A 14,004-nucleotide genomic window follows, 5' to 3' on the forward strand; every position below is an offset into this window, starting at 1 on the left:
ACATGAACTGAAATGCTCGCACTGAAATCGGAAACAGATTCATAAAGGAAACCAAAATATACATTCTTGTTTGTTTATCCTTTATGTAGTACTGAGAAGATAAAACAGTAAATAACCAGCACTCTATGGTGTTGGCCATCAGGAGGACAGTCACAACACCTTTAAGAAAATGTTGAACATTTATAGAAACGTGCTTCTTTTCTGTCTTGCCGAGAGGAAGCTAAAATAATCTCTGACATGAGAGTGTTGTTGATGTTTCCATCTAACTCTAGTATAAACAGGCTACACGGTTCCCTGTTGTGAAGATTCACATTTGATTAATTCAAGAATTGAAAGATGGAGTCTTAAATGATGCCAGCCTCACCTTTAAACACGCCTAATCCCAAAACTTAAATGAACTACTTTACAGGATTAACTGTCTTTTCTCTTTACAGCATTATATACACCCAGCTGGAATATGACTTCTGTAATCATTCTTACCACACTGCTGCTGCTGCTGCTGCTGCTGGGACTTGTATTCTTCTTGCTCAGAGATCGTATTTGCAGGTATTTTTAATCATGGCATTTTATAAAATAACACTTTCCGCATTCAGGGCGTGTTTTAATTCTCTGTTTGATATTGTAGACATCCGGGTTGTTTCTACTCTGCTGTGAAGGCGACGGATCATGTGAGACGGATGAGCATGGACGAAGGGATAACCTTCTCTTCAGTGCAAAAAGTCTAGCAAATTCATATTCCCATTTCATGTTACATGGGGGTGTCGCTTTGAGTCATTGGCCATTCATTTTAAAAGAATACATTGACCATAATTACTAATCACATTAAGGGAGGAATTCACTGAAGGATTGCGTGGATTTTGCGCCCGCTAAATGACAAATTACATAGAAAAAATGAGTCATTACGCAGGCATTCGGGGTAAATTTGGCCTCTTTCTATTCAAATGAGCCTCGTGGCAAAAAGCACCTTATTTACAAACGACTGCGTGGGTAGAGTATTATAAGGGTCATGCTGAGTTTTCAGTGATCATGACAACACTCTACCTTTTGTGTGATCAAAAAATGTATTCGTCTGTAAATATAAAATGTTTTTATAATTTGTCATTATTATTATAAATGGGAGACAATTCAGTCCGGGGCTGTGCGAGGCTCGACCCCGGTACACGCCACACTTCATCCATGTGTGTGGAGACGTGTGACTGTAGACGTTACGCATGATGGGGATTATTATTCGGGCGAGCTGCTGTTGTGCTCTCGTTTCTAAATATGAAGCTGCGTTACAGACAGTGAAACCAGTAAACAGCTTTCAAGTCTGGACTTTACAATGAACTGTTAAAAGAGCTGCCCCCTCCGCTTCCTGCTCATCATCGATCTGTGCATGGAGTTGAGATGACAGAGACAGAGAGGGGGCTTTATTTCTACATCTGACGTGTCTTTAGCCGTCATGGTACAGTTCAGTTTACATAACTGGGACAAACTTGTAGGTGGTAAAAGAATAGTTTGTACTGTAGTTTGTGCCTTCCAGTAGGAGATTAAATGAAGTTTAGTTTGAGATATATATATGTTCAGTCATTTCTTGACTTTAAGTCCTTATGTATTGTTAATTTGTCTTTTAACTATATCCTGTAGATTTCAGACTGTTTCAGCACTTTATGTGCTTTGCCTTTTTTGTCACAGAGATTAAACTCCTGCTTTCTGAAAACAAGTGTTTTTATTTTGCTTTGTCATCCAACAAAAAAGTGTTTTTTTTTTCTGATAAAAACAGAGCGTGTGTGTGTGTTGTGTGTGGAGCTATAGGAAGTGAAGTCAAGTGGGTCATATGGAGATGTTTACCCTGAATGAAAGCCCTCTGTACTTCCTGGACTTTAGACAAAGCAAAACAAATGCTCATCAGACAGTACATAAGAACATTTTTGGTCATGTTAGCACAAAGCAAATGATAAATTATAGTAAAGAATAAACATCTCTTAATGCTTATCAGTGAAAAATATCAAGAGAACTGTAAAAGCAACAAATACAAAGAGTAGAGAGTTTTTCTAGAGACGTAAAAAAAAAACCATTTTATGTTTCCTTCAGATTTTTACTGACTGAATATAAAGAAATGAAGAAGTTTAATAAGAATAAAAACAGCTGTGCATGTGTTCTAGTGAACAACAACCTAAGTGGTGTCAGTTCCCATAAACAGCGTAAATCACTTTATGACACGAACACACTAACCGGTGTCTGTGTCTAAAGATAGCTCATGAAGGACGTCACTCCTGCAGCCTGGTTCAGCCGGCACAGATGGGAAGTAAAACAGGAAGCTGCTAAAAGACCTGCAAATGTGCTGCTCATAAACATGATGCTATCTAGATCATAAAAAGCACACAGCTGCACTTTTTGAATTGAAAGACATGAGAGTCTTTGCCAAACTTTTACAAGTTTTTATTTAAACTTTTACAGTGACTGCATCCAGTGACTTTGTTATAATCAGTCGATTAACAATAATAACTAGGGTTCAAACTTAAAGGAGCGATTCGCCCCTGGAAAAAGCCGCCGTCAGTCAGAGCTGGTGTTCTCTGTAATCAGTAATATTTGAAATTGGCGCCATAGCTGTGGAGAAAGTTGTACAAACAGCTCGTGGTTTCACCCATTCTACATTCCTACCAGTGTTGTTGTCGAGTCACCAAACCTCGAGTCCGAGTCCAGTCTTGAGTCCTCAGTGTTCAAGTCCGAGTCGAGTCCGAGTCACCAAAGAAGAAACCGGGTCGAGTCCCCATTATCCGAGTCTGAGGCCTCATGGTTTAATTATGATAAAACTAAGCCGAGTTGACTCTCTTCGACTCTCTAGTATCTGTGAGTCCATGTTTGTACTGTATTCAGGTCTTAGAGGGAGTAATGTTGTTAAAAGACAGAGCCAAATGATCAATAAATGATGTTGAGCAGCTTTCAGGTGATTTCTTTAGTGCGTCGTATAAATGTATGAAAGTCTTCTTCAACTATTTGCTTTAAACGATTAGAGAAGCTGTTTACAGCAGTTACAATTGTTTCCATGTGTGCAGTAACGTCACTGCAGCAAATATCGTGGGACATTTAAGCAGCAAAACTACAAACTGTTTTTAACTTCTTTAAATTGACAGGACAGAGGAAACTCCAGAGAGAACTGAAACACTTTTAGCATCTAAAATAACATTCTGAAGACAGCTCTGATGGAGCTTCACGCCAAATTATTTCACTGTAACCTCGACTGACTGTGGGACCTTTTTTGGATGTGTAGAAAAAACATTACATTTCATGATAATTAGATACTGATTGATCCTGTCTGCTTGTCTAGAGATTTAAATAATCAATTAAGTAACAGCGCTGTGTGATTTTTAAGACCCTGTGAGCCCAATCCACATGACATGACTGCAAATCCTCGAATCACTACGACACACTTAATGCTGCATACACATACATTATCTACAAATTTACAGAGACAGTAACGTAGCTGTACATTAAACCTTGATTTTATTAACATCACACATCATCCAAGTATGTGGATATCCTTTTTGTGCACTTGCACTCACAAAATATCCTGGTAGCTTTCTAACATTTGGTGTAAAATCTTTGAAAGCAAACCGCAAGATTCGTGGAGCCGGAACGGTTGCTGAAGAAGACGGGGAGTAATCCTTATAAATAAATAAGTGTAAGTCCTCCTCCTCGCTTCAGAGTCCAAATGCTGTCAATGCACAAGTCAGATTCCAAGTCGTGTCAAGAGTCGTGTCACGAGTCCTGAAAATCAGGACTTGAGTGCTACAACACTGATTCCTACAATACCCAGCGTGCATTGCGCCCCTGCTTCCAGACATTGATCACGGCAGGCAATGTCTCAGATCGGTACAGAATCCTAAATACGGTGGATGGTCTAAAAAAATCTTCAGGTCTGCAGTCTACATTTACATAGTCTGGCGGAGGTTTTCCAGGGCCCATTGGAGAAGCAGATAGTGTCCTCCAAAGGGACAGAGCCAAACTGCGTTTTTTTCCTAAAAAATAAAAGCATGATAGGACTGAGGTTGAACTGGCCCTTTAAAATAGCACTGGTCTCAAACAATGTAAGGGGCTGAGAGGGTGTGGGCTTGTTGCTTCTATGCTTGTGAGACATGAAAAACCCAGTTTCTGTGGACTGTGGAGTCTCTCATTTAAAAAAAAACAAAAACAGAAATATAATAGTGGTGCTTTTAGATGATTTGGTCGAAAAGGGACAAACTCAAAGTTCGACCTGAATGTCTGCATCCATTTTCTAAGAAAATGGTTCAGATAGTTGTAAAAACAATTCAAAAGCACACATTTGAACTTTATAGTCAAGATCACCAAAGTCTGTCGTGTGTATCTGAGAATTCTGGGGACTTTCCAGTTAATGGCAATGTTGAACTGACGGACTGATGCTCAGTCAGCTTACTGCCATAAACAGTTCTCAAGGCAACCATGAGGATTACTCAAAACAGAATCTTGTGTCATGGTACGTGTGTTTGTGCGATAAAGATCTGTGTGTAGCTGAGTCAGCCCTCTCGTCCCTCCCCACCCCTCAGAACAATGCGAGTGGAATCCAGGAAGCGTACGCCGCCGTTTTAGAAGTGTGCTTGTGACTGACTGACTGTAAAAGATGGTGCAATCTTGTTTTTGTCATGTGAATAAAACAGCCAATTAAGAAAATATTTCTGTATGGTTGCAACATGCTTTGTTATATTATCATTATATTTCCTCCGTCTCCTCCTTGTCTGATTTTTTCTCTCTTAAATGTCCACCAGGAGCTATAAGAAATAAGAAAACAGCAAAGAGGTTTATTAAACAACTGTTCTGATTAGAATTAACATGCAACTCCCTGATCCCAGCTGACATTTGGCAAGAGGCACGGTGTCCCAGGGCTGACACATCGAGACAAGCAGCCATTCACACTCACACCTTTAGGCAGAATCAATCACTGTAGTTTGTCACACATTATGTGGGAGGAAGTGGGAGACCCCAGAAAGGGGAAGTTTACAAACCTGTGAATTTGGACATCAAACCAACACAAGAAGCTGTTTTGATGTTAAACACGATGCCGCGTGGGATCTTTGCTGGGGGGTTTTTCCCCCCGGTAATTTAAGTGTGTGTTTTGGTAGCAGAAGGGGTTTTAACTGCTTTAAATGACAGTGATTGGGCGGGAAATTAACTCATGGTTTCTTTGGATGTGTGGTAAAGTGTGAGGCTCTTTCATTATGACATGGTGTTGCTCACAGCAGAACATGAAAGAGAAAAGTATCTCGGGTGTGACACTAACAAACAGCAGCTGCAAGAAAGATAAGCAACTGACAGAAAGGTCAAGACTTAAAGGAACTCTGGGCACTATGTATTGTGCTTGTGAAAATCTGTGTGTTGGATGTGTGCGTCATAGAGATGAGGACACTGTTTGTTGATACAGCTTTTACTTACTTCAAATCAAACCCTGTTTACTCTATGACTGATGTTTCACTATCTTAGTATCTGAGAGTTAACTATAAAGAGCAATTACAAAACGAGAGCCGATTCATTCATTTGATCAACAAACTAGTTGGGAATCTCTTATTTGATTCATTCCTTTTACTTGATAAAAAGCCACCATATGATCTTGACATGAGTATATCTGTACCCCGGGCTGCAGGTTGGACAGATCTTTGTTATACTTTGGCATTTGTGCATCTTTGAAATGGGGAATGAGTTTGTTCACACGAATCTAGCCTCCTCAGAAGTGCTACAGCTGTGCACAATGTGGGAAAAATGTAACAAAGACCATTGTCAGCAGTGTTTACAAACTGTCATTATGGACATAAGTATGCGGTTTAGACTAACGGCACACATTTCTCAGGAGAAGGGAGTAGTGTTTGTGCAGGTATGTGTGTTTGTGTGAAAACAATTAGAGAAGGTGTAGCTCAGTCCTCCCTCTTTTGGTCCCAAACAGGGAACAATGCCATTATCACACCGTGTTGATTTGGTTGTTTTGAGACATTACAGTAAGTGCTCAATTGACGTTCAGCTTAGAGCCATAAAAGGAAAAATGAGCCACAGGGATGTTGCCTAGCTCCGCTAACAAAAACACTGGGGCTTCAGGACGTCAGACCGCACGTGTTATAGTAGGTTCGTCTGTGTGATAAACATCGGAGAAGGTGTGCCTGAGCCAGCGTCTCGTTGTCCTGGAAACATGTTTGACAACCCCTCTCTGTGACTCAGATCATGACACTGCCGAATTTGAATGTTTTTAAGAAGAAAACCTCGGCCCCGTGGGAAATTTATTTGCTATGTATGCCAAACTTTTAATCGTGTGCACACGCCCGCACGCACGCCCGCCCGCACACACACACACACACACACACACTTCATTAGCCGACATACTTCTGTGGAAGAGACCATACCTTTCTGCTTAAGGCCATTCATGTGCCCGCGCGCACACGCACACACACACAGCAGATTTATATACATATATATATACATATACATATATATATGTATATATATATACATATATATAAAAGAACGACAAAATAAGAGAACGAAAAACGGAAAACGACCCGAATCCCGTTATTCGTTTTAAAATCAGAAACCGAAAAACGGGAAACGAAAATAACAGTGCCATTTTTAATTCCAGATTTTGCCGTAGGCCTTTTTTAATGACCCGGAAGCCACCGTATGCCGCCAAAGCACTTGATCTGATCCTTAGACCAGCGTAGTTCGTGAGGCGATTTCCGTGGCATGTCTTTATCTGAATATTCAGACTTTATAACAGCCAGGAGGTCAAGTGGGATGTCCTGTGGCGACATAGCCGCAGCACTGACCGACCACTTTGGCCTCTTACGAGGCTTTTCCGAGAGGAATGTGCGCCGGTGGTGCTCTGAGCAGGGACTGGCCATGAAGGATTTCTGCCCTGACAGACGACTGGAAGGCGAAGTTGCGAAAGCAATTGTAGAGGTAGGTCAATCGTTGTCACAAAAAGATTGAGTGGTCATGAAATAAAGGATGATAAATTCTTCACAGTGTTCTGTTTATTTACTTTGGACTACGAACTCCATAGCGGCATCGTTACCTCCTATGCCATTAAAAAAAAAAGTAATCACCATAATCATAAGGGCACATGCAAATGCAATATCCATCGCTTATAGATACAGGGGGAGGGGCAAGTGTCCGGTTTTCTTATAGACCTATAGCCTTTTGATTGACAGTAGATCGAACCAGTAGTGAGCGAAATCGGACTGTGACGTCACCAACATTGTAAGCCAACGTAAAGGGGTGCCGTGTGCATCAAGGGGTGTCTCTCATCTCAACTGGATTTTTTTCTCATAATAAACAGTAAGAGCAGACAAACATACTGCCCAGTATTAGTGTGTTTTCGTGTTTGAGACAAATAAAGACATAAGTCTTCCACTGACATTTGTGCAGCCAGGGCATAACCTAGTGATTTTATCGTCACATAGACTAAATAGAAATACTCTGGTATAAGATGCACTGAAAAGATAGATAGATAGATAGATAGATTCTGTATTTACTGGCTCTCCTGTTTCTAATAAACCCCCTTTGCCAATAGGTCTTAAACTTCTATTATGACACATGATTATGTAATGTGCAGTAGATCAACATGCACAGTATTCGGACATTTAAACACATGAATTAATTTCAATATATAAAAAATAATAAAAATCTGGAATTAAAAATGGCACCGTTATTTTCGTTTCCCGTTTTTCGGTTTCCGACTTTAAAACAAATAACGGGATACGGGTCGTTTTCCGTTTTTCGTTCTCTTATTTTGAAGCGAAAAACGGGAAACGACTCGTTATCCGTTTACCGATTTTCGACTTCAAAACGGAAGTCGAATGGCCGCGAAGTACACGGACCGTTAAGGGGGTTTATTTCGTCATCGAGTCACGCTGCCAAGAAAAACCTGAAGACAGAAGTCTTGAAAAACAGGACGTCTAACTCCATAATTCAATAATATATAGTTGAAGGCCTCTTTACATGTGTTCGAAAACTTTCTTCCAACATGTTTAATATGTTTAGAAACAAAACTCTGATTTTGCTTTACCCGCTTTTAATAAGCAAAAAATAATAATCTGTTTTACATTTTACTACTACATGCTGCTTCTATAACTGTTAGCAACACTCGAGGTACTGAATATCAGCACGGCTGTAATTATCTGCTGCACATTTAGCTGATAATATTTTCACTTCAGCTTTTCACTTCATAAGTTGATATTCATTGGAAAGCAGTTGCCAAGTCGGGGTCCCTCAACCAACTCCTGAGAGGAAACATGTGGTTTCTTCAGCTGCTAAAAGCTCAACTAGTCAGTTTCCTGCTCTGTCTCACTAGAGGGGGAATGTACATGGAGTGTTTAGAGATTTTTCTCTTGAAACAGTTTCCTGTTTCGATTAGAATGATGTAAAATACTAAAGTTGCATGCTATACAGATATAAAATGAGCTCTGTAAATTTCAAGTATAGTTCCTCTGACAAATACTGAAGATTGACGGTCATTTGTTTCGACAATGACTCAGAAAAATGACTAAATACGCAGATGTGTGAGCTATTGTGTAAATCCATGTACACGTGGTCATAAGCTAAAAGCAGCTTACACCCGCACATTAACAGGAAATTTGAATATTAAAATGATACTTTTACTGTTAAGTTGTGCCCTTTAACCTGAGTCAGTAAATGCAGAATGACCGGTGTTAGTTTTTACTCAAAGCGGAACATGACATGGAAAAGTATCTCAGGTGTAACACAATAAACAGCTGCAGCGACTGACTTTGTTATGATAGCAGAAACTTTGTTATGATAGCAGAAACATTGCCCGTCTTCACCCCGCCCTCTCGTTCTCAGCAGCTGAAACACTCATTCACGCATTCATCACCTCACGACTGGACTACTGCAACAGCATCCTCTACGGCACCTCCTCCAAAATCCTCAATAAACTACAATACATTCAAAACTCTGCCGCCCGTCTTCTCACCCACACCCGCATCATATCACCCCAGTCCTTCAGAACCTCCACTGGCTCCCCATTCAACAAAGAATCCAATTTAAAATCCTCCTCATCACCTACAAGGCCCTCCACAACCTAGCCCCCCCTTACCTCACTGACCTCCTTCACCAATACACTCCCACTTGCAACCTCAGATCCGCCAACAGCAACCTCCTCACTCCTCTCACCCGATCCAAGCACCGGACCTGGGGGGACAGAGCCTTATTGCTGCCCCCTCCCTCTGGAACTCCATCCCCCATCACCTCAGACACTCTCCCTCACTCACCTCTTTCAAAACTGGACTCATAACCCACCTTTTCAAATCTGCTTTTAATCTGTGACCGTTTGTTTAATTGCACCTTGATTGTTTTATACTGTATATTGCTTTTAATGTCTTGCTATGTTGTTTTTACATGTATGTGTCTTTGAGTACCTTTTTAAAGCGCTATATAAATAAAATGTATTATTATTATTATAGAAATGGTTAATTATTGAATCAAAAGCACCGCAGCATTCATCCAAATAAAATCTATTATGTGTTGACAATTCGCAAGACGACAGTGATAACTTCACTTTGATTCACTGGAAAGGTCAACACTTACAGGAACTCTGGGAACTAAGTTGTTGAATCAGCATGTTTTGTCCATATGCAAATCTGTGTGTGTGTGTGTGTGTGATGTGTGTGCATCATAGAGATGAGGACATTGTGAGTCTGTTAACAGCTTTTACTTACTTAGAATCAAACCCTTACTCCTTTTGGTAAATTGTTTGGCTAGTCAAGAGTTTAATGTAAAGAGCAATTAAAAAAGTAAAGAAAACTTTCACCACTTTTTGTTTCATCCACCCACCATCAGACCAAACGTAAAGCTGACACTTATTAACATCAAACCAACCAGTGTAGAAACCTCATCCTGAAGAGCCGAATATGAACCGGCAGTCATGAACCGGTAAAACACCAACAGCAACAATTAAAGTGAGGCCTACAACCTGGGACCTAGTCACTTTGTCTAAAGAGAGTGAAAGAGTTTACCGTTTTTAACAAAGAGCTGAATCATTCAGTGAATCAATAGTGTCTTATTTGAGTCAATCCTCACTCATACCTCAAAATATTTGCCAATCCTTACCAGCCGTTCCAACTGTCCAATTTTATAGAATAATGATCAACAGTGACAAAAAAGTGGAAGAGGCTTTTTAAATACAAAAAGAAAACATATGTGCAAATGGTGACAAAGTGTGGACAATGAAACAATAAGACCATTGTCTGCAGCATTTACAGTCCATGCTTTTATGGACATACATTTGCCATCAGACTAACGGCAAACACACAAAGGGAGGCAACATGCATTTCACTTAAACTCATCAGCTGCCAGGGTGTGGTCAAATGACTTACAAGAAAACCAGAATGAGTCCCCAAACAAACAAAAAGAAGTCTCAAACACCTTATGCACTGCAGTCTGAAAAACATGTAAAACATGTGGCTTAACAGGTCTGAGTGTTTAACACATATACCAACGTTCACATGGCGATGAAAGTAGGTCAATCAGGCCTGCAGATGAACAGATAAGCTATCTGGGCCTTTAACTCACTTATTCACAAACTTTAAAAGTGTGCAAAAAAACATGTGTGCAAAAGTACTGTATAACTCTCCATTCTTCATTAACAAACCCAAATCATTCCTCCAACAAGATTCTCTTTAAGTAAACCTCTTTCTGCACTCGTTCATCTGACAATCTGTGGCCAAGACGGCTGCATGAGTCATCTCACGAACTGGCAACGTTGCAGCGAGACTCCAAGAACAAAGGGCTTCATTTATCACACGTACGGAAGCTTTGAGAAGATAATGATATTTAGCATCTCTTCTTATTTTGGATTCATTCTTAGTTAATAAAATTCTATGCAAAATCTACAGTCTGCATACGTTTTTAGCTTACAAGGACATTGTCATTCAACAATTTGAAAACACAGGTAGGAACAATCCTTTACTTTGACAACAGGTCATAAATCTAAATCTCTATTGTTTTGAAAAGAACTTTCTTAAGAACAAATTCAAGAAAATACTTGTGAATAATGGCCGAAAAGCTTTTTCGCCAAACAGAAACTGTTATCTAAAATTAGATTCGTTTTCAGAATGACTCTGGTCTTTCCGCCGTGGTTACTAAAGGTCGAATAAGAAAATACATGGGGACAGTCCCCTCAGTTGCAGATTTGTTTTTTAGGTGCTTACCTGTTGTCAAGAGGAAACAAGAGAAAGTCTCCAAATATTGGTTAGTTTTTATACTGTACCATTATTATTATTACTGTTATTATTATTATTATTATTATTATATATCTTATTATTATAGCATATTACATTCTAGTATTCTATACATATATAGTTGTACTGTACATACTTTACATTCTGATATTCTGTCTTTACTGCTGTAATTAATTATTATATTAGTATCATTATGGTTATTATAATTATCATTGATATCACATACTGTATATTATATTGTACTATATTATTATACTAATTCCATATTATTGCATTTTTTTAACTTCATATTTCTTTTTTAGTACTCACTTAATATCACCTATCACACTACATTATATTCATATACTTAGTGTAATATACCGTACTGTATTTTATAGCCACTTTTATATTCCACCACAATATGTTACACCTTATACCTCATATCATACCATATTATCTCACACTGCTAAAATGTTGCTGCTATTAACCATACATGTCACTTTAGATGTGTGACTTTTGTATACCAGTTGTCTTACTCTTATTCTATTTGTTTTATCTATTCTTATTCTTGTTTGTACTTGCCTTCTCGCTGCTTTGTCTTTGTGCTGCTGCAAACACCAGAATTTCCCCTCTAGATCATTCTTTATTGATTCCTAATCTTAGTTAAGAGCCAGTTTGTGCAGTTTGGAGTTGCCAATCTTTGGACCTAAGGTCTGTTTGGAGAAAGAGATAAAGCTTCTTTAAAAAGGAAAGGATAGATTGTGTGTAGCTATCAACCAGTTCCATCCAATTAAAGTTAAAATATAAAAGACCAGAGGCTGCGCTCAGTCTGACACAACTGGAATTCCCCCGTAGTTCCCAATCCACATTACAAGCCTTTGCCATCGATCATTACATCTTCCATTAAAAAAACAAATACTCCAACCTATGCAACCCCATAGGTCAATTGTTCCTACCCTCTTATATGACTCACAGGTGCGTGCCCTAAAGTAGCAACCCCAACACTGACAAGCAGCACATCTTCATGCTTATATATTCATATGTGACTAACAACTGGATCATGCGTTTAAGGATAGCTTGGTTATGTTTTTACACTTTACTTTCCTGTTAAAGTTTAGGAAAGAATTAGTGTTGTGTTATAAGTTATGTTACGTATGTGTCCCAAACCCAAAGTCAATATTGACTTTGGGTTTATTTTCTATGGTGGGACAGTCTTGATTTATGTGAATGGCCTGTATGCACTTATCTTTTATTATTTCAATCCAAGACCGTTTCCTTCCATTAGAGAAAATGCGTGATTTCCCACGCGTTGTGTAATAATGGATGACGCGTCCTTCAAAGTGAACTGGAGCAGCAAATGTAATCGTAAATCTTCCCGAGTTAAAGCATAACTTCTTGTTTTAAAGTGGTAATCAAAAAAAAAGCACAAGTGAAAGGAAAAGTCTCTCAACCCTCTCAAAAACACAGCTTTGAACAGCTGGAATCGGTACATCTACACTGTCAGACAGGTCATCCTGGTCTTCCTGAAGTATAAAGAAAGTATCATGACCTTGTGACCTGTTTGAGTCTTTTCCAAGATTTTTTTCATATTATATCTCCTGCTTAATTAATCACTGTACAGTATGGGAAAGGGGTCTGCTGTTTTCGTACTAAATAACAAGTCATAGTGTCACTATCACGCAAATAATCATATGTATGTACATGAGTAAAGATGTATTAGGATTACATTTTTAATTTATCTTCTCTGGCCTGTTTTGTGTGCTCCTATAAGACTTCCTCCTTTTATTAAGTGTACTTTTGTACTTTGTAAAGCTGTATTTCACAACAAAGAAATATAGCGAACAGCAGTTAGTCTGCTGCAAAGTTAAGAAATCTAGAGGAGCACTCACTGTGTACACAATAAACCATTCGAATGCAATGAGCCACACCTAAACAGCTGTCGCGTCAGCTGAAACACCTACGAAAACATTATCTCATATCTTGTGACGGCTGTATGCCTGTCCCTTCTGTTGCGTCTTCCCAGGTGATTGCTCAACGAGGTGCACCTGTTTTTGTGCTTTTGAATGGTTCCTCCTGACATTTTTTTAAATGCCATTAACCTGCGGGGACTGCAGATATGTATTTTGTATGAACGTGTATGGTCTCTTTTTAAATAATATATAGAAAATAAGCAGAAAATGTAAAGAATGATAGAGAAGGAAGTGCAAAATGGATTTTTGTAAGTTAAAGGAACATTGTAGAAAATCACGCCACCAGAAGAGGCCAGCAAAGCTTCATGTTTCGTCACACTGACATGCTGAGTGTTTAATCAACATGTTTGAAATAACTCTAACTAAAGCTTTTGTGCACAAGTCGGCAATAAAACCAATTTCAGCATCGTCACACATGATCATTAATCTGTGTAAAAGTGTGACAGTGCTGAGAAATAAAAGCGGTTCACACACCAGTGAATATTTGACATGTTGGAAACTCAAACTTTTCCTTCGCCACCTATTATGCGGAAAACATCAGATCTCACTCAGATTCTAATGTGCAACGTCCTTTAATATTATGTAGGCAATATCCCCAGCAGTCAGGCTCTGCTTGCATGACAAAGCCTTCTTGAGTTAACATATCATTTTGCATAATGAAGGTCAAACATTCATGTGAAGAAACTGTGAGGAAGTAACTTTTGGGAAATTGTATGATGTTGGCAAAAGTTAGAGCAAAGTTTACGCCTATGCAGTGTTTACTGATCATTGGTTTTCTCTCGCTGAATTTGTTGTGGCCAATTCTTGACTATGACCGT

This window comes from Semicossyphus pulcher, unplaced genomic scaffold (genome assembly GCF_022749685.1).
Source record: "Semicossyphus pulcher isolate SPU_LCO1_2020_fin unplaced genomic scaffold, fSemPul1.0.p SCAF_12, whole genome shotgun sequence".
Classification (NCBI taxonomy): domain Eukaryota; kingdom Metazoa; phylum Chordata; class Actinopteri; order Labriformes; family Labridae; genus Semicossyphus; species Semicossyphus pulcher.